The sequence below is a fragment of the Bubalus kerabau genome, chromosome 3, assembly GCF_029407905.1.
Source record: "Bubalus kerabau isolate K-KA32 ecotype Philippines breed swamp buffalo chromosome 3, PCC_UOA_SB_1v2, whole genome shotgun sequence".
In the NCBI taxonomy this organism is placed as follows: Eukaryota; Metazoa; Chordata; class Mammalia; order Artiodactyla; family Bovidae; genus Bubalus; species Bubalus kerabau.
In genome coordinates this window covers 160,169,128-160,193,107 of record NC_073626.1, presented here as the reverse complement: position 1 = coordinate 160,193,107, position 23,980 = coordinate 160,169,128, and the positions used below count along the sequence as shown (strand labels likewise).

Sequence of the window (23,980 nt, the reverse complement as noted above, 5' to 3'; positions counted from 1 at the left end):
CTGACTCTGCAACCCTATGGACTGTAACCTGCCAGGTGCCTCTGTCCATGGGATTCTCCAGGCAAGAATATTGGAGTGGGTGCCATGCCCTCCTCCAGGGGATCTCCTCCACTCAGGGATGGAACCCCTGTCTCTTGCGTCTCCTGCATTGCAGGCAGATTCTTTACCACTAGCGCCACCTGGGAATCCCCAGGGTTTTTCTGGTCAGCTCTAGATTCTCACCAACATTTTGTGAGTCCTGATTGGGTGGCTTTGGGGAGAGCCTGGGGGGATTGTTAACCCAGACTTTGGAGCCCTTCTTGCTCCCTCCCTGATGCCATCAGTGAGACCAGGGGCCATGTCTCATGCAAGAGGGGCTGGCGACTGGACCTCTTCATGTCCTTTTGGACAGTCCTTCCAGCCACCTTGAAGCCAGCCAGGCTAAAGGTCAAAGGTGTGAAGGTGGCATTAAGTGGGAGAAAAGCAGATGGCCTGGCGTTAGGGTGACTGCCATCTTGGTGAAGCCAGTGTTGCACTAGGGGCTCAACGTGGGGTCTGGGACATGCCAGGGCAGGCCCACTGTCCTCTTCATGGTCAGCTGCTGCTGGGATGTGTGTGTGGCCGGGGGGTTAGTAGTTTGGGAATGGATCTTAAGGAACCTTCTCTGAACCTCTGGAGATAAGATGGTATCACCTCTACTTTGCCATCTTATCATGATTGACTTTGGGCAAGTGACTTCACCTCTTCACCTCTTGAGCTTCCTGTGCTGTTCAGAGCAGGCAGGGATTACACCTCCTACCAGGGCTGTGGTGCAGAGTGAGCGCGCTCCGGCATGGACAGCTTGACGTGGGTGGAGGGCACGTCAGCCGTCGGGAGGGATGTGGTCCCTCTCACTGGCAACCCGCTCTTTCGCTCCTCACTGCATACTTGTGTCATACTTTGGCTTGTTCCGTGTCTCTCCTCCTCCAGATGTTGAGGGCAGGCCTTCCACCTGGCTTGGCTCCTTCCACCCCGCAGTGCTCACAAAACAGTTGTTGACTGAATGAGTGAATGAATGAATGAACAAATGAATGAAGGGCAGCTGGAAAAGGATCAGAACCAGAGAAATAGCTAAACACCTAGAAAGTGGAAAGATCCAGCAACTGAAAGAGTTGGGAATGTCCAGCTTAGGAAGTGACTATTCTGGGAGATTGTGAGTGATTGTGTGTATGTGTGTGTGTGTGTGTATGTGTGTGTGTGTGTGTGTGTATATGTGTGTGTGTGATGCTAAGTTGCTTCAGTCGTGTCTGACTCTGTGCGACCCTATGGACTATCCCACCAGGCTCCTCTGTCCATGGGATTCTCCAGACAAGAATACTGGAGTGAGTTGCCATGCCCTAGTGGTAAAGGTGGGTTCTTTACCACTAGCGCCACCTAGGACTAAAGCCTTGAGGTTTGTTCTCTGAAGCGAAACCAGGCATCTCAGGGAGCAGGCGGCCTCTCAGCAATGGGAGCTGCCTTGTGTGTGGGAGGAACTGAGGGCGGGGGATGTGCAGGCAGAGTCTGGGGGTATGCCAGGCATAGGGGGAGCCCTGCGTCATACAGGATGTCGACTCAAAAGGCCTAGTCCTTTTGAGGTCTAGGACCTTTTGAGGTACCTGCCTGATGGATGCTGCTGCTTCAGCTAGAAGAGTAATCGCAGTCATAGCTGATGTCTGTGAACTTCAGTTTCATTGTCTATAAAATGGGATTAATAATGGTCAATACCCCTAGGGTTGTTAAGAGGATTAAAGCGAGTTAATAACCACAAAGCTCTAAGAACATGGAAAGCACAATAAATTTTGAGCATTTATTAAACGGGACCAAAGAGTTTTATGGGAAGAAGAGATGAATCTTGATTCTGGGTGGGGGTGGTGATGGCTTCTCTGAAGGAGTAGGATGTGGGGGGAGCATAACCATACCGGGACGTGAGTAGGGGAAGAATGCTGCTTAGGCCAGACTCTGCACTCAACAGTGCCTTAAGTGGTTAAGTGACTTGCCTGAGATCATGCAGCCAGTGAGTGGTTGGCCAGGCTCGTATAACTCCAAAGCCTGGACACTCTCTCCACTCCTGAGCCTTGGGAGGAGGGGGCCAGGTTTCTCTGATTCTCATATGCAGGGAAGGACATCAATTCATTTCAAGGTGGAGCTCAAATGGTGATTATTATCTATAGGGATTATTGTTATCTATAGGAACCTCATTTCTCAGGAAGGAAGTCTCTGATTCTGTCCAACCCTAAAAGTACTATGTAATTAAAAAAAATCTGGGGAGAGCCTGAGAGTAGGACAAGGGCTGAAATTTTCAGCAGCTCATTGCCAGGGGGCCCAGGGCAAGGAGACAGTCATAAGAGGAACTCTGGAGACGTGTGTTTAGATGTTATGGAGAAGGAATGATGAGATGAGGGGCACCTTGAAATGGGGCGGGGGGTGTTTCGGGGGAGGGAAGTAGATGCCCTGAAGGGTGAGGCGTGGGCGAACCCCATGCTGGTGATGAGAGAGGAGGGAGAGGAACCCAACCTTTCGCAGGAAGTGGGCCGCTGCAGGGCTTCAGACTTTGGGCAAAGGTGGCAAGCTAGTGCCAGTCCCTACAGAGCTACTGGGCAGGCAAGGAGGCAGCTTTAGGAAGTAGGAGGCTAGTTGACCAGTGAGCCGGCCTGGGATAGCAGGTCCAAGCTGGAAGTTCAGCCACCAGCCCGGATCCTTGCCTCTTCCTGCCTGGCAGCTGGCTTGGCTAGAGGTTGGTTCTCATGCTGGGGCCAGCGTTTACTCTGCTGATTGGCACCCGCAGGCCTGGCCTTGTCAGGATGCTATCCTGTCCTTAGCAACTGCTCAGCCTTGGCTGTTTCTGCCTCTTGGACATTCAGAGATGAATGGGAAGTGGTCCCAGGCTCAAGGAATTCACACATGGAGGGGCAGAAAGACAAAGGGAGGTGTACATGGGCAGTGGAATTTGCTCTGGCTCACATTCCCAAGACAGTTTTTCAAGTATTTGATGATGAATGTTGTATCCTTTCTTTATCATCTGAAATAAAAATGGGGCCCAATTTAATTAACCTTTCTTGTGCTTTTTTAAAAGAAATATTTACTGAGTGTGTACTGTTGTCCTCCTCTGGATGCTCATTGGTTTGTAGCCTGTGGAAGAGAACTTGACATTTCTGATGATGTCTAAGCTGTGTGGAGTTGAATGGAACCTTCCCTTCCTTTAATTTTGATTCCATACCTTTCTTCAGGCAACCAAAAGTTGCAAAAGTTCTGGGGTCAGCCATAACCTTCTGCCGTATGAACTGAATTTGTTTTCACCAAATCTTAGACCTTTTCCTACATGATTAATTCAGTTTTTGAAAAAAATGACCTTTGAATCTTAGTTCAGGACTTCACTGCAAGAAAAATGTTTCCTTGCTAATTTTAACCTTTTTTATAGTTGGTTTTGCACTTCAGTTGGATACCTTAGCTTTTCTTTCTGCTCTTTGTTTTCTTCGTGTGCTCGGTAGCCTCCATTCTGAGTCTTCGCCTTAGTTACTGATAAGTATTTTGGACAAGCCAGGGCAGAGGACAGAGCCCTTTGGCAAGTCCGGAAGTTGACATTGATCTATTAATCAACACTCCTTGGCTTGCTGGCTAGGAATCCACTCGACTTTCTATCTTTTCTCTAAGCATTTCAGCATGAATCCTGCCAACACCTTCCTGAGATCCAGATAATTCAGGTTAGGGGATTCCCCCACCGTCCAGTCCAGGAACCTTATAATAAAGGAGTTCTGGTGGTGGATGTGGCTCTGTTGGGGAGGGACGTGGGTCTCTGAAAGGATTCAGGCTGAGCCAGTAATCATCACTGGGGGAGGGCTAAGAGGAATCCTGCCTGGAGGCATCTGAATCTCAGAGTCCTTCATGCTTTAAAATTGCACTTCTCAGGGGAGATAGCGATTTGTGTGCAGTCAACTGACACCAGCAGCCAGGGATCAACATCTGCCTGGAAACTTCCAAGGGACCTGAGGTTATCCGATAAGGAGATGAAAGCCAAGAGGGACTGGGAGTGACCTTTGGTCCCCAAGCCATTGGTGGCTGAGCGGGGCTGGAACTGACTCCCAGTGCCTCTCCTGGCTGGAAACTAAGGCAGGCTCCGGAGAGGGAGGGGCTGCCAGCAGGTGTCCTGGGCACACATTATTGGCAGACCGTTTTCCCCAGGCTTTCCCTGCCCTCTTGATTCCTCCATCCTCAGACTGTGGTACAAATCTGAGAGAAGGAAGCCAGAATGTGGAAGGCCTGTTGCCTCTTCTCCCTGATTCATTTCCCCTGGTGGCTCAGATGGTAAAGAGTCTGCCTGCAATGTGGAAGCCTTGGGTTCGATCCTTGGGTCAGGAAGATCCCCTGGAGAAGGGCATGGCAACCCACTCCAGTATTCTTGCCTGGATAATTCCATGGACAGAGGAGCTTGGTGGGCTGCAGTCCATGAGGTCACAGAGAGTCAGACGCAACTCAGTGACTAACACATAGCACTTCATCCTCCCTGGGGGGCCTGTGTGGCGGAGGGCCTGAGGCTGGGCTGTACGCTAAGACAGGCTGGGAATGCATGCAAATGAGATGCAAATAGGGGAGTGGGGTGAGGAGGGGGCGTCAGTCTCCTGCTTCAGTCTGGCCTGAGTGTTAAGGATGACAAATAGGAAAGGAAACAACCAGTGACCTGAGCTGCGAAGCCCAGGCTCAGGAAGGAAATGAGGGAGAAGGGGCTCTGTGGGGCAACAGGGCAAGGTGTGGCTCCTGGAGTCAGCTTTGGAGGGTGCCCTAGACAGGGGTCCCAGGGGTGGTCCTGGGATGAAAGCATTCTGGAGGACAGCCTCAACTCATTCCCAGCTGCAGTGGGGTGGTGTGGTCAGAAGCGGGAGGCTGCTACCCAAACGCACAGACAAACATGCCTAGGGTGGTCCCCCGGGGTCTGGCTCCCAGCCAGCTGTGTGTTGGACCCAGCAGGGTTCTGAGGCCCAGGGCCTCTCCCTTTGGGGTCCAGGCATGTGGCCCTGTCTTCTCTGTGGTGGAGAAGGAGGAGGAGAGTGGGGTCCAAGGGTGCTGGAGGGGTTGGCTCCAGCACTTCCCCTGCAGGCCACTCCCCTGCCCCCACCCTAGGAAGATTTAAGAAGCCAATCCCTCCCTGCTGGGTGTTCTTAACTCTTAGCCCAGCTCAGAACTGTAAGAGGCTGGGAATCTGGCCTCTCAAGAGTGGGGGTTCAAGTGACATGGTGCCCTCCAGGGGGAGCACTGGGACCCAGAATGCCTGGTTGTGCTATATGGGAACTGAGCCTTCTTAAGCTGGAAGACCTGGATCCAGATTCCTTCTCCTTCATCAGCTGCTCTGTAATGTTGGGTGAATCATTTAACTGCTCTGAGCCCATCTCTAATTGTGGGATAAGAATCACAGTCACTTCCCAGGTTTTGATGGGGGTCTGTGTGGATGAACACAAGGGAAAGGTTTGGTGCAGGGTAGGCATTTAAATAGTGATGAAAGTGAAATGAAGGAGCAAGTGAGATCAGCTCTGGCTCGACAGCCCCCCATTCCCACCCCACCACCTCCCAGGGAGCTGAGAGGCTGAGAGAATCTTGGGCCTTGACCTTCTCTTGGCTCTTTTTTCTCTGTCTCTCTGTGTCCTTCTGGCCCGATTTTTGTCCCATCCCCTCCGCTCTGCGTGGTAGTGTCTAACTCAGCACCTGGCCCCGACCATGAGCGTTCATTTTCCCTCTCTTCTCAATGGCCTCTCTGTGGCTCCATGGGCGCCCACCCCCCCAGCTCCTCTCCTTCCTCCCTCTGGGTCCCTACTCTTTGTCCCCCTATCTCCTCCTGGCTTTTCTACCCTCCGTGTCTCTAGCGTTAATCTGCCATTAACAAGCACCCATTGAACGCTCATTAGATGCCAGGCACTGCCCTGCTCCTTTCTCGCTTCTTCTTGTCTCCTTGCCTCCCGGCTGCTGCTTCTTTCGCTGCTGCTTCTTTCCCTCCCACTCCCTTCGGCCTCCTGCCCTCCCTTCCCCCAGCTGCACTGGGCTCCAACACTGGTATTATTCAGTTTTATGAGAACCCCCCAGGCCTGCCCCTGAATGGACCAACCACAACTGGAACCAGATGTGCGGGACTGCGCTTAGGGATGGGACGGGAGGAGGGAGGAGGGAAAGGGGGCATGGGCTGGCTTAGGAAGGAGGGGGGGTCGGGGGATGGGAGATGGGAAACCCTGGGAATGCTGTCTTCCCCAGCCCGGAGGAGGAGGAGCTGGGTGGGGAGAGAAGGGCTGAGCAGGCTTCTTCGAGAAAGCAGTTCTGGCTCTTGTGGGTGTGTGCGCGCGCGTGTGTGTGTGTGTGTGTGTGTGTGTATGTGAGATCGGCTATGGGACAGCTTTTGGAAATACAGGGCAAGGCTGCTCTCCTTTGAAAACCTCTAGCTCCTTGATTTCCTCTCTGTGTGGTTTTTAGAGACTTGCTGAATTCATGATTCTGTACCCAGGTGCTGGAACAGGAAGGCTGGGATAGAGGGAATGATGGTGGTTTGGGAGAATAATGGTGGGGCTCCGGGCACCACTGGAGGAGGGTGCTTCTCAGAGCCCCCCCCCCACCCCCCCCGCATCTGCTGCAGACCTGGGGAGGGTGGGATGCTCCTGGCACATCCATCAGTCTGATGGTTCCCATGTCTTAGCATAGTCAGGCTTTCTGTCTGCCATCATATAACTTTGAAGATAAAAATCTGCATACATTTATCTTGATACAGCCTTGTGCAGAATTAAGTGTTTAAAAGAGCCCTTTTATTCAATTTTTAATCCATCACCCGTCCATCTCTCCATTATTCCATTATTTATTCCACATTTATTGAGAATCTACTAAGGGCTTCCCAAGTGGCGCTAGTGGTAAAAGAACTCGCCTGCCAATGCAAGAGACACAGAGATTCAGGTTCCATCCCTGGGTGAGGAAGATCCCCTGGAGGAGGAAATGGCAACCCACTCTAGTAATCTTGCTTGGAGGTGTCAACATTGTGCTAAGCACTGGACACAGTTGGAAAGGAGAAAGAAAAGGACAAATAAATCTTTGCTCAACTATTGGGAGATATAGGAGTGCACCTAACAAGTGTCTGTCCCAGTGTTAGTATACGAGCAAGAGTGTCAGGTATTCAGAGGAGCGGTCAGTATCTGCCAAATGATTGGTGAAGGATGCATGGAGGATGTGGCTTTTGAACTCTGTCCTGAATGGTGTGATGGTAAGGTTCAAAGGGCAGGACCGCATCACAGAGGTTCTTAATGTCCTGCTGCAGAGCTGGGACTGGATATGTAGGTGGTGGGGAACCAGGCACTATCTGATGTCAAGCAGGATGATAGTGGATGTGGGTTGGAAGGAGGCGATGGGGGAGGATGACACTTCTCTGACCAGGAGAGGGGTCCTCTTTTAAAGCAGACTCCCCCATCCACCTCTGGAAGAGCCTCGATGGCTGACACGGACCCTTCTCCCTTCCCTCCCCTGACCAGGGCTGGCCTAAGCTCCTGAGCAGCCCCTGGTCTGCGGCGGGTGTGAGGGTCAGGCAGGACCAGGGTATTTGGAGACAGCTTTGCCCCAGAGTTGGAGCCAGTGAGGGCCGGGGGAGGCCTGAAGCCAGAGGCACGTCTGGAACGTCTAGAACGTCTCAGAGGCACGTTCTGTGGGGCCAGGACTTTCCCATCTCTGGTCAGTACACATGGGCTTAGATTGAGGCTGCTGTCAAGGCTGGTAGGTCCCGAGATGCTGAAATTTGGGACTCTGGGAGGCTAAACTCATCGCATCTGGGAAGGGATGAGGTCATCTTGCTCTGGAGACAGGGGGTGGATGCAAGGATTCCTCTGTCTCCACCCCCCCCTAGCAGGAGGTGCCTCTCTCTCCTGCCTCCATTCTCCTGGGCTTCACTGTCACAGGTGGTGACAGTGAAGGGGACATTAGAAGTGTGGTGACCATCTCTGTGACACTGGCCCCAGATGGCACCAAATCTTTCTAAGGCTGTTTGTTCCTCCCGGGCCTCCCCTATCACTTTACTCTTTGGAAAATTGAAGCTTGGGGAAGGGTTTGGCTGGATTCAAAAAACTACTGAGCATCAGAGCCGGAAAAGATCTCAAAAACCTTCCCATCCATACTCACTGGATAGCCGGGGAACCTGAGGAGGCTCCGAGGTGCAGGTCACTGGCCTGCTGGCCCAGGACCTCACAGGAAGGTGGCCCAGATGGCCGAGAGGAGGGCCTTTGAATCTCTGGAGGGCCTGAGTGGTGGGGCGCTTGGCTTTGGAGCCAGCCCATGGGATCAGAGTTCCCACTCTGCACCGTCCTGTGTGGTCTTGGACAAGTCAGCTAACCGCTTGGAGGTCACTTTCTTCAGCTAAAATAACAAGGGAGATTCAAAGACTTAAGTGAGAGAGAATATTCATTAAGTGCCGGGCATACAAACAGGTGTGAGGCAAATGACTTTTCCCTACCCCTCAGGATAATCCTATCTGTTTCTTTTGTCATTTGTGTGGTACTCCAAGTTTCAAATCACATTTCCCTCCCAATTTTTTGTTTTGTTTTGTTTTTTGGCTGTGCCACAGGGCATGTGGGATTTTAGTTCCCCAATCAGGGATCAAACCCGTGCCCCCTGCAGTGGAAGCCTAGAGTCTTAACCTCTGGACCACTGGGGAAGTCCCATTCCCCTAATATTTTTAATTGTAAGAAATCTTTTGCATGTAGAAAAGTTGAAAGGATAACATGGTAAACCCCCTGATTCTGTAATGGACACTTTGTTATATTTGCTTTATCACATTTCTCTCTCTCCCTCCATCAATCCATCTTATTTTTTAAATATTTTTCAAAGAGAGTTGAAGCGTGCATTTCACTAACTAGAGTTCAATTCAAATCACTTTGAATATACAGTCATAAATGTCCTAGCTCAGCCCAGAGGAAAAAAGCCAGGGTTGTTATCCCACATTTGACAGAGAAAAAAACAAAAGCTGGTTCAGAAGTGAGATTCTAGGTCTCCAGTCACAAAATGAGTTGGAAACAGTATAAAGCAGGGCGGTTTACAAAAGTTGGGAGTTGCTATTATTATTACTGTCTCATCAACCATCCTTTCTCCACCCAGTAGCTCTTGGGCCATTTGTCTGCTGTTGTGTCTCTTCCATGGGGGGAGGGGAGGGTGGGGTTTCTGGACTTCTTGGCATCTTGCCCCCTTTCCCCACCGCTGCCCCGGAAACCCCTCTGCCCCTCCCTGCATGTCCCCAGGGAGACTGCAGAGCCGGCGGCTGAAGGAGGGGGCAGGCCACCCTTCTTGGCATCCCTTGCCCCAGGCATACGTGCCCTGACTCCCAGCCGCTCTGCCGGGGAGCTGAGGGCGAGTGTCCTGGCCGAGTGCTTCAGGGGTTAAAGGAGGCTGCGGGCGGACCGCTGGCCGGCTCTGGGAAGGGGGAAGGAGGAGGCGGTGCGCCGGTAGCCCGCCCGCCTCCGCTGGGGGAGGGAACCGGGCGAGCAGCGCTCTCGCTCAGTTGCTCCCAGCAGTGGCCCTGGGACCGGCTCCGCTCCCTGCGCCCGCTCCCCGCCTGGACACAAGGCTCACTCACGCCCTCCTCTCGGCAACCAGCTTCTTGCCAGCCACAGCTGCGGCCCCATCACTGCCCACCGCCCCGTCCTGTGAGCCCAGACACCCATCCCGCCCAGTGACTCCTCTACCGGAAAGGTGAGCGTGGGGTGTGCGCAGTGTTTGTTTGTGTGTGTGTGCAGCGGGCTGCCGGCCCCGATGCTGTCAGGACCACCGGTCTGGGTACGAATTAGGGGAGCGGGGAGTCGGTTCGCCTTGTCACATGCCTCCGGGCTCAGTGGCCCGTTCTGGCCATCATGTCAGTCCCCTGCCGCCGTCAGTGTCTGGTTCTGGCAGGGATGTCTGGGGCGCGGTTGCCAGTCAGAAGGAGTTTTGTTTCCTGGAGAAGTTGCTGGTGTCAGTGGCTGCTTGAGACCGAGGCCAGCAGGGACTAGTGAGGAGGACTCGCTGACTGAGGCCGGCGGGAGGTCAGGGTATTCAGTCTCCAGGGTCCCTTCCCCTGCCTGCTTTCTGTCACGGAGAGGACTGAGACGTAGGCAGTTTTTCTCTCTGTTTCTTCCCCTGCCGCTGGCTGGAGCTGTTACTGGGTACCTTTTCCCACCTTGGGGCTCTTCTTCCTCTCATATCTCATCCCCTGGGGGCGGGGCGGGGTGGCCACGGTGGAGAATGAGGGTCTGGCAGGCCCACGTCTCATGGGTCACTGCTCCTTTGCCCATGGGCACAGCCGGGCATGAGTGCCCCCTGCCTCCCTCCCCCAACCAGCAGCTCCTACTCCTTTCTCACCCCTCTGGGCAGAAATAGCTAATCCAGGTGGTTAATGAACAGACACACACAGGTGCCTTTTAACCCCCTCCCCCCCACCTCTTCCCCACTGCTCTCTCTGGGCCCTGACCCTGTGTGCCACCCCTTCCCAAGCCCGAGCATCCATACAGAGCTAACTTCAGGGTCTGTTCCCCACCCCTCCTTCAGGACCAGAGCCGGGACTGCCTGCCCAGTTTTTAGGTTGGCTACTTTCTTAGAAGAGGGAACTGGGAGAGTGGTGACCGAGGGGTGACCCACTGTGTTCTCAAGTCAGTCTCCCTCCAGAATGCGTGTTGGGTAGGAGAGGAGCTGGTTTGGCCAGAGCAGAACAGATGGCTGTGGAGCAAGGCTAAGAGAGGTGGCTGGAGATGAGGGTTCTAGAGCCTTCAGGGAACAAGAATTTCTCTTCTGGGAGCCCCAGAGTGCCTTCTGTGTGGCCCAGCCAAGCCAGAGGTTCGAGAACGTGGGGAGGGAACACCCTTGAGTCTCTGCTGGGCCCCTTCCTGAAACTGCCTGGGTGGGGTGGGGACCATTGTGGTTAGGCTTGGCCTTAAGTTGCTTCCACCCCTGCCAGTGGGTGGCTGCTCCAGTCTCCCCCACCTTGGCTTTCCCCCCAGGACCTCAAAACTTGCTACATCTTAAGGCATCCTCTGCCCCGAACTCTCTGGCCTAGGGATGGGGGAAGGAGGCCCTGGGCCTGGCTCTGGATGGGGAGCCTGCTGGGAGAGCTGTCAGTGGGATCAGCACTGGGCTTACGGCTTAGGGTTGGCCTTGACTCTGCTGTCCCGCAGAGGGTCTGGAGTGGAGACAGTGGGCCAGAGCCTGGGAGGGTCTCAGCCAGGCCAGTAGAACTGAAGCCAGGACTTTGATCTGGAGCTGAGAAGTCTTGGGTGGCGGAGGAGGCAACCTGGGAACCAACCTCTGCTTCCAGACCCCTGGCCTTGAACCCTCCTGGCCCTTCTTCCTGGGATGAAGTCCCTCATCCCAGACTTCACACTTCACTTCCCCCAAAGCCCCAGTTCAGAGTCTCCCACGGCGGTGGGGGTGGGGTGGGGTGGGGGTGCTGTTGTGTCTGGAGCTGTGAACACAGGGGGCTGGAGTAGGGCTGGGGTATATGGGGAACAGAGGAGTTTAGAGACGAGGTTACTGTTTGGTGACCATCTTCTCATTGCTGAGGGACTGTGGCTGAAGCTTTGGAGTTTGGGAACTCTGTGTCCTGTTTCTATTGAAGTAAGAATAGGAAGCAAAGGGGCAGAATGGATTTTTGTTTGGTGAAGGAAGCTTAGGTCTGTTTAACGTAGGGCTTTCCTAACAAGCTTAGCAGGTCAGTGGGAGAAAGGGCTGCCTTGTAAGGTAGTGAGCTTCCCGTCCAGGGAGGAGTTCGGACAGAAGCTGGACAACAGATTCCTGAGCTGGGATGTGGTTAGAAGGGATGACCTTGAAGGTCTCTGGGGATGCTGAGGTCCTGGGATCCTTGGAGTCGGGGAATTCTCTGACGCTGGGGTCAGGGAGCAGAAAGGCAGTGGCCTCTGGCCTGGGGCGTGGGCACTGGCAGGACCTCTCAGGGTCCTCCTTCTCCCTGCCAGTGTTTGGGGAACAGCGAACCTGATGCTCTGCCTTCACATCCATTGCTCACCAGGCCACCACGTTGTCCCAGCTGCTTACTGCAAAGATCCTGAGTTTCTTCCTATTCCTCTTGTCCTGCTCCTTGCCTTGCCCTGCCGGTTAATCCCACAAGGGTTGGAGCGGACCTGTGGGCTCAGGACATGGTGTGCAATGGAGGGGACCCCTGCCCCTCTTCAGTTAGAGCCCACTTCCTGCCCTGACATCTAACTGGAGGCAGTGGAGGGGCAGAGAAGTGTGCTAGTATGGGTAGTCTGAGCTCCTCCCCAGTTTGTCCCCTACTGGAAAAAGGGGCCTCCCCAGCCTGCCTGGAGCTGGTAGGCAGTGGAGCCAAGATCTTGCGAAAAACACAGGGGTTGTACTTCTCTGAGCCTCAGTTTCTGAATTTGTAAAATAATACCGGTTTGGGGTTGTCGGGGCAGCTAGAAGTGGTTTGTGTAACTAACAGCTGGAGATGCAAGCCAAGAGAGTTGTTCTAGGGCCTCTCTGGGGTGTGGGAGGAGCTGGCCACCTGCTCCCCCCACACCAGCCTTTCCAGACCTGTTTTCCAAGGTTGGGGGTGGCAGGGGAGGGAGGTCCTTGAGAACAGAGAGGTGAGGTGGAGTGGGGGTGGGGCTCAAGATTTCTGAGCACCAAACCCTGGGAACCTTGGGCTTCCCCTGATGGAGCGTCAAGGTGGGCTTCTGGGCTGGGCTCTGGACCCATGCTGGGTGTCCCAACCTGCCTCCCTCTGCAGCCCCTCCTCTCTGGATGGCCTGTGAGCCCTTTTCTCCTTAGTGCGTGCATGCATGCTCAGTCCCGTCTGACTCTTTTTGACCCCATGGACTGTAGTCCACCAGGCTTCTCTGTCCGTGAAATTTCCCAGGCAAGAATATTGGAGTGGGTTGCCATTTCCTTCTCCAGGGGATCTTCCCAACCCAGGGACTGAACCGGCATCTCCTGCATTGGCAGGCGAATTCTTTATCCCTGAGCCACCTGGGAAGCCTCTTTCTTCTTAGTGGGAGACTGAAGGAGGAGGGTCCTGGCTTTGACAGAGGATGAAATCCTTGCTAATGTCTGACTTCAGCACCTCGGGACCTGATGAGGCTGCTTAATTAGGACCCATCGTCCTGTGGTCTGATAAAGACCAATGGGAGGGGCAGGAGGTGAGGGGCTGGAGATGTCAGGCTCGGAGCTGGGGTGGCTGTCAAAGGGTTTCAGGTGCAGCCGCTCTGGCTTCTTGGCTTATTTCTGGGGTCCCTAGTCTCTTTCGCTCCAGAAAGGGAAACAGGCCCAGTTGAGGGATAGTGCTGAAGTGGGGCAGAGGAAAGCCCTCCCAATTACTAGACTCAGAAAAAAGCAAATCAGAAATGAGTGCGGTGCTGCAGGAGGGAGAGAGTGGTTTGGGGAGACTGGGGGGACTTCCCGTGTACTGTCCCCACCCGCTATGGCCCTGGTCTTAGCTTTCAAAGTTATTAGGCTTGCAGAGGTGTGGGTACCAGTGAACTGGAACGAGGGTTGTGGGGGTGACAGGGCTGCCAGCCTTGTGGTCCGTGCCACACCCCAGGTGTCCCTCCATTATGCATGGTCACTCGTGCCCTCGCCTCCTTCCTAATCTTCAGTCTCCTGAAACTCTTTCCCGTGGGATGGGTTGGGGGTTTGGTGGAGGCCTTCAGAAGGTGCAGCTGGGTCCCTGGCCAGCTCTCTCACCCAGGTTGGTGACCTTGGCCATCTTTCTTCTCTTCCACACTTTGGTTTCCCTCCGGGAGGGTGGTTGGTCTCTATGGAGTGGGAACTTGGGTGGGGTGGGGGTGGTAGGTGGGCCCGAGCCAGTCCCTGGCGCTGCCTCCTCCAGGGTTTATCTGGTCGCTCTAATCCCTGCCTTTTTAGGGCTGGAAGCCTGTAGCTTGGGCCTGGGTGTTCTTGGAGACGGACAGGGACTGGCCCAGGAGGGCGGAGTCCCAGGGAGCTGGTGAGGCACGAGGTGCTACAGGAGGGCCAAATCCTGTCTATCTGCCCCTGTGGGAAGGGCCCCGTCCCAGGTCAGATCCCCTGGAAACTTCCTAGGCGTTCTCCAGCAGAGAATACGGGCGTCTCCCAGTTTCCTAGCCCTTGCAGGCTTCCTCTGTGCTCACCTGTCTTCTTGCTGATTACAAGCTCCTTGAGGGCAGGCCTGTGCCTTTCGCCTCCCTGGTGATGCTGGTTCTACCTGGCAGAATGCTGCTTAACATGAACCCATGGACTAATGGGCTCAGGGGACAGTTTTAGATAGCTTAAAATGTTTTAAGTTTATTCTTTAATGTAATTTTTAAAGGTCACACTCCATGTACAGTTATTACAAAATAGTGGCTATTTTCCATGTTGTACAATACATCCTTGTAGCCTACCTTACACCCAATAGCTTGTAACTCCCACTTCCCTGCACTTATTCTCTAGCACCCCCTGCCTGCCCCCCGCCCCCCGCCCCAGACACACACACTGGTAACCACTAGTTTCTTCTCTGTATCTGTGATTCTTGCTTCTTTTTTTGTTCTATTCACGAGGTCGTTGTATTTTTTAGATTCCCCATATAAGTGACATCACACAGTATTTGTCTTTCCCTGTCTGACTTATTTCACTTAGTATAATGCCCTTGCCAGTTTTAATGATAATTTCTGCTCCATGGTTTGTTTGTGAGGATCGGATGAGTTAGTTTCTTGAAAACACTTTGAACAGTGCCTGGCACATAGTAAGTGCTCAATAAATATTAGTGATTATTATTATTATTGGTGGTGGTGGTGGTGGTGTTATTCTAGGTGCCCAACTCTGGGTTGGCTCTTTTCTCGCCTGTTGTGGCTGTTCCAGCCCTAAGACAGGGAGGGTTATGGGCCCAGAGAGTGGAGGAGATAGTGGCATTGTTTTCCTTCGAGGGGTCCTAGCCTCAGAGCCTAGAGAAGAGATTTCCTTTCCCTGCCTAACTCTCTGTGTGTGACTGAGGGGAGGTGGGAGATAAGGGAGCCTCTCCAGGCTTTCTCTGCCCAGGGAGCTGTGTTTACGGAGGACTCTGAGAAAGCTGCCATCACTGTAAACAAGACGCGTTATTATAAACCAGCCCAGTTTCCCCTTCTTGGCTCCCATCCCATTTGTTGATGAGAGTCACCGGATCAGAGACTCCCAGGCTCAGCAAGGATGTGGCCTGGCCTCCAGGCAGGCTCCCCTTGACCATGGGCTACATGCATAGGGGTAGCATCTATATTTTAAAAGTGGGATTCCCCCAGTAATGCTGCAAGTTGCTGCGTCTCACGCCCTCTAAGTTGCTGCGTCTCACGCCCTCTAGGTCTCTCCGAGGTCTAACCTGCATCCCTCTCGCTGTAGCCTTAGTTCCATCCCCTGTTGGGAGGAGGTGGGGGAGAACCACGCCCAGCCCTTCGTGTCTGCCTTGAAGCTGGCAGCCCTGACCCCCTGGTGGCAGTTGCAGGCTCCTGGTCATGCTCTTTCTCCATCTCAGGCCTCTCTTGGGGTCATCTGCTTTCCGGCGCCCCCGATGTTCCTCATTAGTCAGGGTCAGCCCTCAAGACCTGCCACATACCCTCTCCACCTGGTCCTGGTTCCCACCCAGGGAGGCTGAGGTTGCTCCAGGTCGGGGGGCGGGAGGAGGGGGTGTGTGGGGTGTGTGTGAGCTCTGTTTCCGGACCCCTGGCCCGCCTAGTTGCAGCTGTAAAAGGCATTAAGCAATTTTTTTTTTTTGAAGAAAGAATAGGCTTGGGCTGATGATGATGACAGCTGGGGAGGGTTTCTGAGTTCAGCCTGGCCCTATCTGTCTTCCCCGTCTTAGCCCCTGCTCATTTCTGTCCCATTTCTAGGCCATTGCTCATCTAGAGGAGGGGCTCACCTTTGACCTTTGACCTCAATCAGACCTGAGCAGTCACTTGTGCTCTGACAGCCCTTTATGGGGAGCAGCCTGTGGGTTCAGCATGGGGCTTGATCCTGGGATGGGGCTGCCCAGGGGCAGGCAGGGGGCTTCAAAGGACATGTAAGGAAGGGTTCCTGCCTTGGGGTCCCTGTGGCCGAGGGTGGTGGGAGAGCAAGGCACCTGCCTCTTCCTGCACTTGGGAGCAGTCCCTTCCGTTGCTGGGCCCCGTGTCCTCATCTGTAGGCAAGAGGGCTGGAGAGATGCTGGGCTGGAGGAGTCTGTGAGTCCATGTCCCTTCCGAAGCCTCCCCTGGTCCCAGGCTTTGAACTTCACCTTGGATTGACCTTGCTTCCCTCCCCCAACCCCCAACCCTGCCCCCACCTCTGGCAGTCGCTGGCAGGAAGTCCTGCTGATTAGGGCCCTAATCACCGGCTGAGACTCCCAGAAACAGCCAAGCTGGTAGAGCAGAGAGGGGCCGCCAGGCCAGGAAGGTGGAAGCATGGGGAGCAGCCCCCAGTCAGGAGAGACATGGACTGGGGTGGTGGCTGTGACTAGGGGGCACTAGATGCCTGCGTGGGGTTGGGGGTTGGCTCTTTGGGCCAGGGCAGTGCCCTGGACTCGCTGCCAAGGCGGTGTGGCAATGGCTGAGTGCAGCTGGGCACACTTAAAGCTTTCTGGGTGTCAGCCCTCTACCAGGCAGGGTGCCAGGGATATGTGTGAGGCTGGAAAGGCCAGGGAGGCATGCTCTGGTAGGACGCAAAGGGGAGTCGCTGGAGGGTCTCTGCAGCATGCAGAAGGTGTATCAAGCAGGAAGGAGTGCACATGAGATGATAGAATGGAGAAAATTTTGGAGAAGAGGTGCCGTTTGAGATGGGTTTTGAAGGTTGAGAAGGAGTTCTGCAGGAAGGAAAAGGGACAAAGGCTTCTTTGGGCATGAGGGGAGGCCTGCACAAAGGCACAGGGGCATGCTGTAATGATGGATGAAATAATGGCTCCAGCCGCGTGTCAGAGTCAGGCTTTGGTGTCCCTCCTAATTCTGCTGCTTACTAGCTGCCTGACCTCGTGCCGAGCCTCAGTATTTGCATCTGTAAAATGGGGTTAACATGCAATCTCATAGAGTTGTGGTGGGCATGAAATGAGATCGTACTTGTGAAGTGCCCACTTGAGAGGCTCAGTGCCTGGCACAGGCCAAGCCCACAGAAAGTGGTTTGTGTGGGGAAGGCTAACTTTGGGGGAGCCTGGAGGTGGTGCTTGGGGCTTAACTGGGGGGGTTTACTAGGAGAGGTTAAAGAGGGAAGTGGCAGAGGGCTTTGACAGAGAAGAAGCACAAAGAGATGGTGATTTGGGCACCTGAGAAGGCCAGACTGGGCCAGGGAGACTGGGGACAGGTCCCAAGGCCAGCCTCCTGGGGTCCCCGGGCTGGGAAACCCTCCCCTGAATCACTTCACGCCTCTGGGCTTCTTTCCCACGTACTGTCTTCCTCTCCGGGGTCAGAAGGCTGGGGAGGCACTGAGGTCTTCTTGGGCCATCTTTCGGGCCAGAAGAGAGCCTGGGCACGGCTTCACACACAAACGGATGGACAGAATGCAGCAGGCGGGAGTGAGGGTAGACTGTTGGCAGCTCCCATTTCTAAAGAGTTATGCAAGAGAGACTCCTTTAGAAGGTGTTATTTACCCAGTAGGTGCTCACACATGAACAAGGGCGTCCCCTGGTCAGGTGGAGGCAGTGGTGTCCCATCTGACCGTCAGTGGACTGGTGAGTGTCTGATGGGCTGCCTGTCCAGAGCTAAGAGGAAGGTTGAGTGTAGCAGAGGCTGAGTGCTCAGCGACTGTGCGGATGAAGTAGCAAGGATTTCAGGAGCTTTAACTTCCTGAAGTGAGGTCCTGTCCCTAGGGCGGAGTGGCATGGAGGTCAAGACCACATACCCTGCAGCTGCACTGTCTGGGTGTGAATCCTGAGACCACCTCCTGCAGGCTGTGTGCCTGCCGGCCACTTATCTAACCTGCCAGGGCTTCAGTTTACTTAACTGTGAAATGTGGGCACCAGAAAGATCTGTGTCCTATGGACATATTGCACGTGTGCATGCTAAGTTGCTTCAGTCGTGTCCAACTTTGTGTGTCCCTATAGACAGTAGGCTCCTCTGTCTATGAAATTCTCTGGGCAAGAATTCTGGAGTGGGGGACCTGTGGTTATTATTACTGTTATTGTTATTACCACTTTTGGTGCAGAGGGAGGGAGTGGGGCAGGGGCTTCTTGGCAGCGATGAGAGGAGCCATCCAGAGGGAGGTGAGGGGAGCGCAAGAGATAGATGGAGGCTTTGAAGAATCTTTGGTGCCTTGTGAGCTGCTTTCGATGCCACACAGGGGCCTGCTTGTGCTGTGGCCAGCTGAGCTGAGCAGAGCGTGGGAGCGGAGGCAGCAGCCAGGCCTGGATTCCCGGCTGGAGTCCTGGGAGAGCAGGGGCAAGCTGGGGCGAGGGGTGGGGGAGGAGAGGTGAGCAGAGAGGAGGCCAGGACTCTCCCTAGTCCCCAGCTGAGACCCGAGGAATTCTTTCCATCATCTCTTGCCAGAGGTCCTGACCTTTTTTTAGCTCCAGGGCCTTTGGAAGGCTTGTGGTCCAGTCTCCCTGCTTCCTGGGCAGCCTGTTTCTGATGCCCCTTCCCTGTTAGAAAGTGATTGCTCTGCATGAACTACTGTCTGGCTGCAGTTCCTTTGGGGTGGAGGAGTAGTCTGGTGGGAGGAGCAGCTGCTTTGCAACAGGAGGGAGAGAGGGTAAACTTCAGGGCCCTGCCCTGAATTGGGGCAGGGGAAGGGTTAGCTGGAGGGACTGATGGCAGGGGGATTCACGTGGCCTGTTTCTAGTCCCTCTTTGGCACTGTGTGAGTTTGGGAAAATCACTTCCCCTCTCTGGGCTTCAGTTTCCTCATTTATGAGAGGAGAGGGTGGAGCTAGAGTTCTTGATTTCTAACAGGGTGTTGAAATTCTGCAAGTCCATGGCTCTTTCTGAACAGAGAGGTCCTTGCTCTTGGGGCTCTGGGAAGAGCTGGCACGGAGGTGCAGGCCCTGGAGGGTCTTTAGGCATCTACTGAGAAGTCTGCTGAGATGCTGGGGAGGTCCCTTCCAGCCCTGGCATTGGAAGATTCTTTGCCCAGTGACCACTCCTCAGCTCCATTTCTTGGAACAGAGCAGAGGGCAACAGCTGTCTTGAGTTGAGGGGCCAGAGCTTCTGGGTCTCTGTCCCACTCTTTTAGGTGGGGACGCACTGGCAGGATGAGAGCTGGTGGAGTAAGAGAGGGAACTAGGCAGATCTGCCAGCTCCCCCTTGGTCATGCTTAGGGGACAGTGGGAGTAAGTGATGTGCTTAGCGGAGGGCATACAGCGAGGAGTGAGTAACAGTTGTGAGTAATGGCTGAGTGTGTCTGTCGGGCAGGTGGCTCTTAGACTGTACAGAGCTGTCCAGGGCTCCGGAAATGCTCTCTGGAGGCCCAGCCACTGAGTCACGCAGCCTGAGCTCCACAGCCCCTGCCCTCCTTAGGAGCCCGGTGTCCCTTGTCTCCTGGAGCTTAGCAGCTGCAGGCCTGCATCCCCTGCCCCTTTGCCTCTCCTGTGTTTTTCTGCACTAGCCCCTCCCACCACCTATACTTCCACCCCACTTTGACCCCATAGCTGCCCTGTTTTGTCTTCAAATCACCCTGGTGACTTGATCGCCTGAAGGAGTATAGATTTTTTATTCTGGCTGTCCTGCATTTGAGTGCCAGCTCAACTGTTCGGAAGTGAGTGGTCTTGGGCAGCTTAAGTTTTCTGGTTGAGTTTCAGTGGTCACATATGGAGGAATGAAGTGTTGCTTTTTGTGCGTATTGCTGAAAGGGTTAAATGTGATACTGTGTCTGAAGTCAATGGTACCCGGTAGGTATTCAGATAAAGCAGTTGTCCCATAAGCCCTGAACTTTGTTTTGCTCCTCCTTACCACCTCCACCTCCAAAATTCCTGCTTCCACGTCTTCATCCCGTCGTTCTCAGGATGCTTATCTTCTAGTTGGTTCTGCCCCATCGTTCGTACATATGCCGTCCTGTTTCTGCCATCTCGTATCCAGCTTCCATCAGTGTGCCTTACACAGCCCCTCGCCTCCCCACCCCCCAACCTGCTGTAGCGGGAGGATGCCCAGGGCTCAGGTGGTCCTGGTGAGTCCGAGGGGAAAGTGTCACTTGTCCAGCCTCAGTGGGTGGGCAGGCTCCTCTGGGCACCTCACGCTGCCCACCTCTGCCGGTTCATGCTCGGCCCTCCCCACTGTCTGCCCACGTGGGTCATTTCCCCTTCTGGCTTCCTGAAGTCAGCTGAGCTCAGGGCTGTGCAGACTGCCCCTGCCAGGGGGTGTGTTCCCGTCTGTGAGGCTCTGCTTGGGGTGGGGCAGGGAGGGGGCACCAGGGAGTGACTCTGCATCTGGGCCTGGCAGTGGTCCTGTGACGTGTGGGTGCACTGTGTGTGCCTCCGGGCATCTGAGCTCTGTGCAGTGTCTCTGGGTCCCCGGAGCCCCTATCTGATGTGGATTCTCTCTCCTGTGTATTGAAAACCTGCCTGTGTTTTACCAGCCAGATAGAGCCCGGCCTTCCTCTGCCCCTGCCCCTCTCTCCACCCCCTCTTCCTTTCAGATCTGGTTTTGGATGCGGATGCATGCATCTTGAAGGGCCTCCGGGGGAACAAGGAAACATTGAGGGGAGGAGGGGAGTGGATATGCGTCAGATGGAGCCCGAACAATGCTGGTGACAGCCAGGCCTCCGCTGGCCTTCAGTGCTGGCCTGGCTTCAAGTCTCTGCTGCTGGCTAATTGGGATCGGGATGGGGCTTCCTGTGACTGGGCCGCAGATGGATTTAAAGGAGCTGCGGGAGCTGGGCTGTCCTGCTCTGGGGACCTCCTGCCCCTGGGGCCCCTTGAACAGTCCATCAGAGCAGATGGGGCTCCAGAACACCAGCCCTTGACATGCACTAATTGTGCGGAACCATCACACTGGCTCCTCCTGCTGCTGCCATCTGTGGCCCAGGAGTTTTCTACATGAGTGAATTTTCAGATAATTGACGCTTAGGCCGTGTAACAGTTGGAAGTGCAAAGAAAAAAGTTGAATTGTTTTGATGGTAATCTTTTGCATTGTTTTATACTGCTCTGAGCTCTGACTTAAGGTAGATTCCTCTTATTCTGTTATTGTTCCTCAGTTTTGACCTCTATAAAGTGGGCCTGTGAACAGAACCTAGGTCACAGGGTTCAAGAGAGGATTACGTGAGTTGCAACACATCAAATGCGCATGGTACACCCTGTACAGTTTGCTCACCTATAAATGAAGGCGCTGAGGCATGGAGAGGTGCAGGAACCGCGTCCAGCTCACATGGAAAGGGGCTAACGTTTTCCAAGCATGTGCTGTGTTCCAGGCATTTTTACTTGTGTCATCTCAGTCAGATTTATTTTGTCCTCCCAACCAGTGGTAAAGAACCTGGCTGCCAGTGCAGGAGATGTAAGAAACATGGGTTCGATCCCTAGGTTGGGAAGATCCCGCTGGAGGAGGGCATGGCAATCCACTCCAGTATTCTTGCCTGGAGAATCCTGTGGACAGAGGAGCCTGGCGGGCTACAGTCCATATTATTGCAGAGTCGGACACTACTGAAGAGACTTAGCACAAGCGCATGCAACCACTCTGCAAAGTAGGTCTCCTTATCCCAAGTTTAGCTCTCAGTAGCTGGTCTGTGGCAGATGGATTTTGAGCCCAGGTCTAACCCTTGGGCTCCTCGAAGGCAGCTGCAGGTTTGGTGCAAGAATCACCTGTCATTCATAGGCTGTGTGCATCTTAGAAAGTCACTGGCCTGTTTCACTGCTGTCTTGACAGTATTCAGACAATACTCACCCTTGAGCAGGGCCTGCATGTGGCAAGTCAGTGGCTCTTTAGGGACGAATCTTCAAGTTTTCTGTTTTTGTACCACGAGGTGAATAAGCGTCCCCTTGGCTTCCCTTGTGGCTCAGCTGGTAAAGAATCCGCCTGCAATGCGGGAGACCTGGGTTTGATCCCTGGGTTGGGAAGATCCTCTGGAGAAGGTAATGGCTACCCACTCCAGTATTCTGCCCTGGAGAATTCCACGGATTGTATAGTCCATGGGGTCACAAAGAGTCAGACACGACTGAGTGACTTCCACTCCACTAACCCAATCCAGGGCTTTTCTATCTTACGTCTTATCTTTTGGTTGGAAACTCATGCCCCTCAGTGTGTTCAGGAATTTAGAAATGAGGACCCACAAGCAGAAGGTGTTATGATCTTTTAGAATTGAACCCACTTCCAGTTACCACGTTTGTGTTAGGTTCAGAGCAGTTTGGCGTCAAGTGATGAGACAAAATGACTTTTAGGAGCTTAGGGAATGCAAGGCTATAGATGGGCTTGGAGAATACAGAATTTTCTCCTGTTTGCTTTTCTTTTGGCAAGCCTTAAATCTTTAAAGACGGGGGTAGACCTTCCTGATCAGCAGCAGCATTGAGCAGTGATGCAGGCAGCGTGAGAAGCCTGAATAACCAAAAAAGCTTTCGGCCATTTCTTCAAATCTGAGATGTCTTTTTTTCCCTCCTACATTCTGTTTAATGCTTTTGAACTTGGAATGCATCTTACGATTTTCGGGTAGCCTTCCCTCCTCAAAAGCTATTGTCCAGTTGATGCTACCCCAGATAGTCAGTGGTATCATTGAGATTAGGAAACAGAGCCATGCACACCTGTGGTTTGCAAAGCCTCCTGAAGATGTGGCAGGGACTGAAGCCTGGAAGCTGTTGTCCTGTTGTCCTGAGAGCTGACTATGGCTGAGTTTAGGAAGGCACAGGGAACCTCTCTTGTCTGTGCAGGTTTGAGGGTGGCTCCCAGCCTTGGAATTCTCAGTTTGGGGCCTGGCTCAGCCCGTCCTCTCCTCCACCCCTGCCCCAGCCTCCTCTGCTGGGGCCCCTTTCATTCTCCTTGGCAGGTCCTGACCCCTCTGGCTTCTTGGGTTTCCCCCTTGCTCTTATTAATACATTTTTTTTTTCTCCCACGCATCCTTCTTTTCTCACTGTTTTAGCACAGCTTAGGGTCAAAGACTTTGATCCTTCAAGTTTTCATCAGGGACAGAAACCCTCATGGGGAGTAAGGGGGCAGGGTGGGCAGTCTCCCTCTGGGTGTAATTTCTGGAAAACCAGATGGACTTGCATCCCAGTGAAATAATAGCCCTCTTATACCTCCATTACAGCAGTTCTTGGGCTCGTTTATAATTCTCTGTTTACATGCCTGTCTCCTCCACTGGGCCACAAGTTCCCCACCGGGTCAGGCCATCCTTATTCCCCTCTGGCTCTGAAGCCGTGAACGTGGCACCGAGGGCCCCTGTGACTGTTGTTGAAGGAGTGCACTGCCTTGCTTGTGTGCCCATCACCTCCTCCCTGTCCCCGGTTCCACTAGAACCTTGACCACAGACCACAGTCTTTTCCTTCACCAGATTCTTCCAGGAACTTCCTAGAAGCAGTGTTTTCTGTGCTGGAGGCCATGTCCTCCAACCCCCTGCTCCAGAACAAATGGCTCTTCTCCAGGTGGGAAAGAAGAGCTGGGGTTTCCCTGCTCTTTAGATCTTAGGAGAAGGTGACCTTGGAGTCTGCTTGTCAGACCATCTGTTGAGTGCCTCCACTTATTAACAGAGGCCCTGCGTCCTCTGAGTGCTCCGGGCTGGGCTCCTCAGTGGTGGCCGGTTTCTCCTCAGGCTTCTTACATACCCTTAGAATGTTCTCAGTAATCTCCCTACTCTGCTCAGAACCCCAGCTCAGAGTCTCCTTTCATTTTGGTCTCCTGTTCTGCCTCCACCCTCCTCTTGACTCAGACATCTTCCCAGCCCACCTGCCTTAGAAGCCATGCCCCCCATGAAACTCTACGTGTGACCCCTGATTTGGGCAAAGTGCTGTGGTCCTGAGCAGAGCCAAGTCATGGGGTGCTACCAGGTTGGAACTCTGGTTCCATTACCTAGTGCAGGCTAAGGATGTGACCTCTCAGAGCCTCGTTTCCCCTTCTGTAAAATGGGCTGATAACCCCCACCTCACAGTGTACCATATGGGAAAAACAAACAAGCTGGCTGGAGCGAGGGCTTCGAGG

The 23,980-nt window shown here is 53.8% G+C and overlaps 1 protein-coding gene across 5 annotated transcripts in view; it reads left to right on the top strand.

Moving 5' to 3' along the window:
• TNS1 (tensin 1) overlaps positions 1 to 23,980 on the top strand; it is a 217,392-nt gene that overhangs the window by 59,140 nt on the left and 134,272 nt on the right. The window contains exon 1 of one of the 5 annotated variants that reach the window (XM_055573431.1): positions 9,375 to 9,693. The exons of the other annotated variants lie outside the window; for them this stretch is intronic. The gene's annotated coding sequence lies outside the window, so the exon portion shown is untranslated. Of the gene's footprint in view, positions 1 to 9,374; positions 9,694 to 23,980 lie in introns of those variants that run through there. 5 annotated transcript variants of the gene reach the window in all.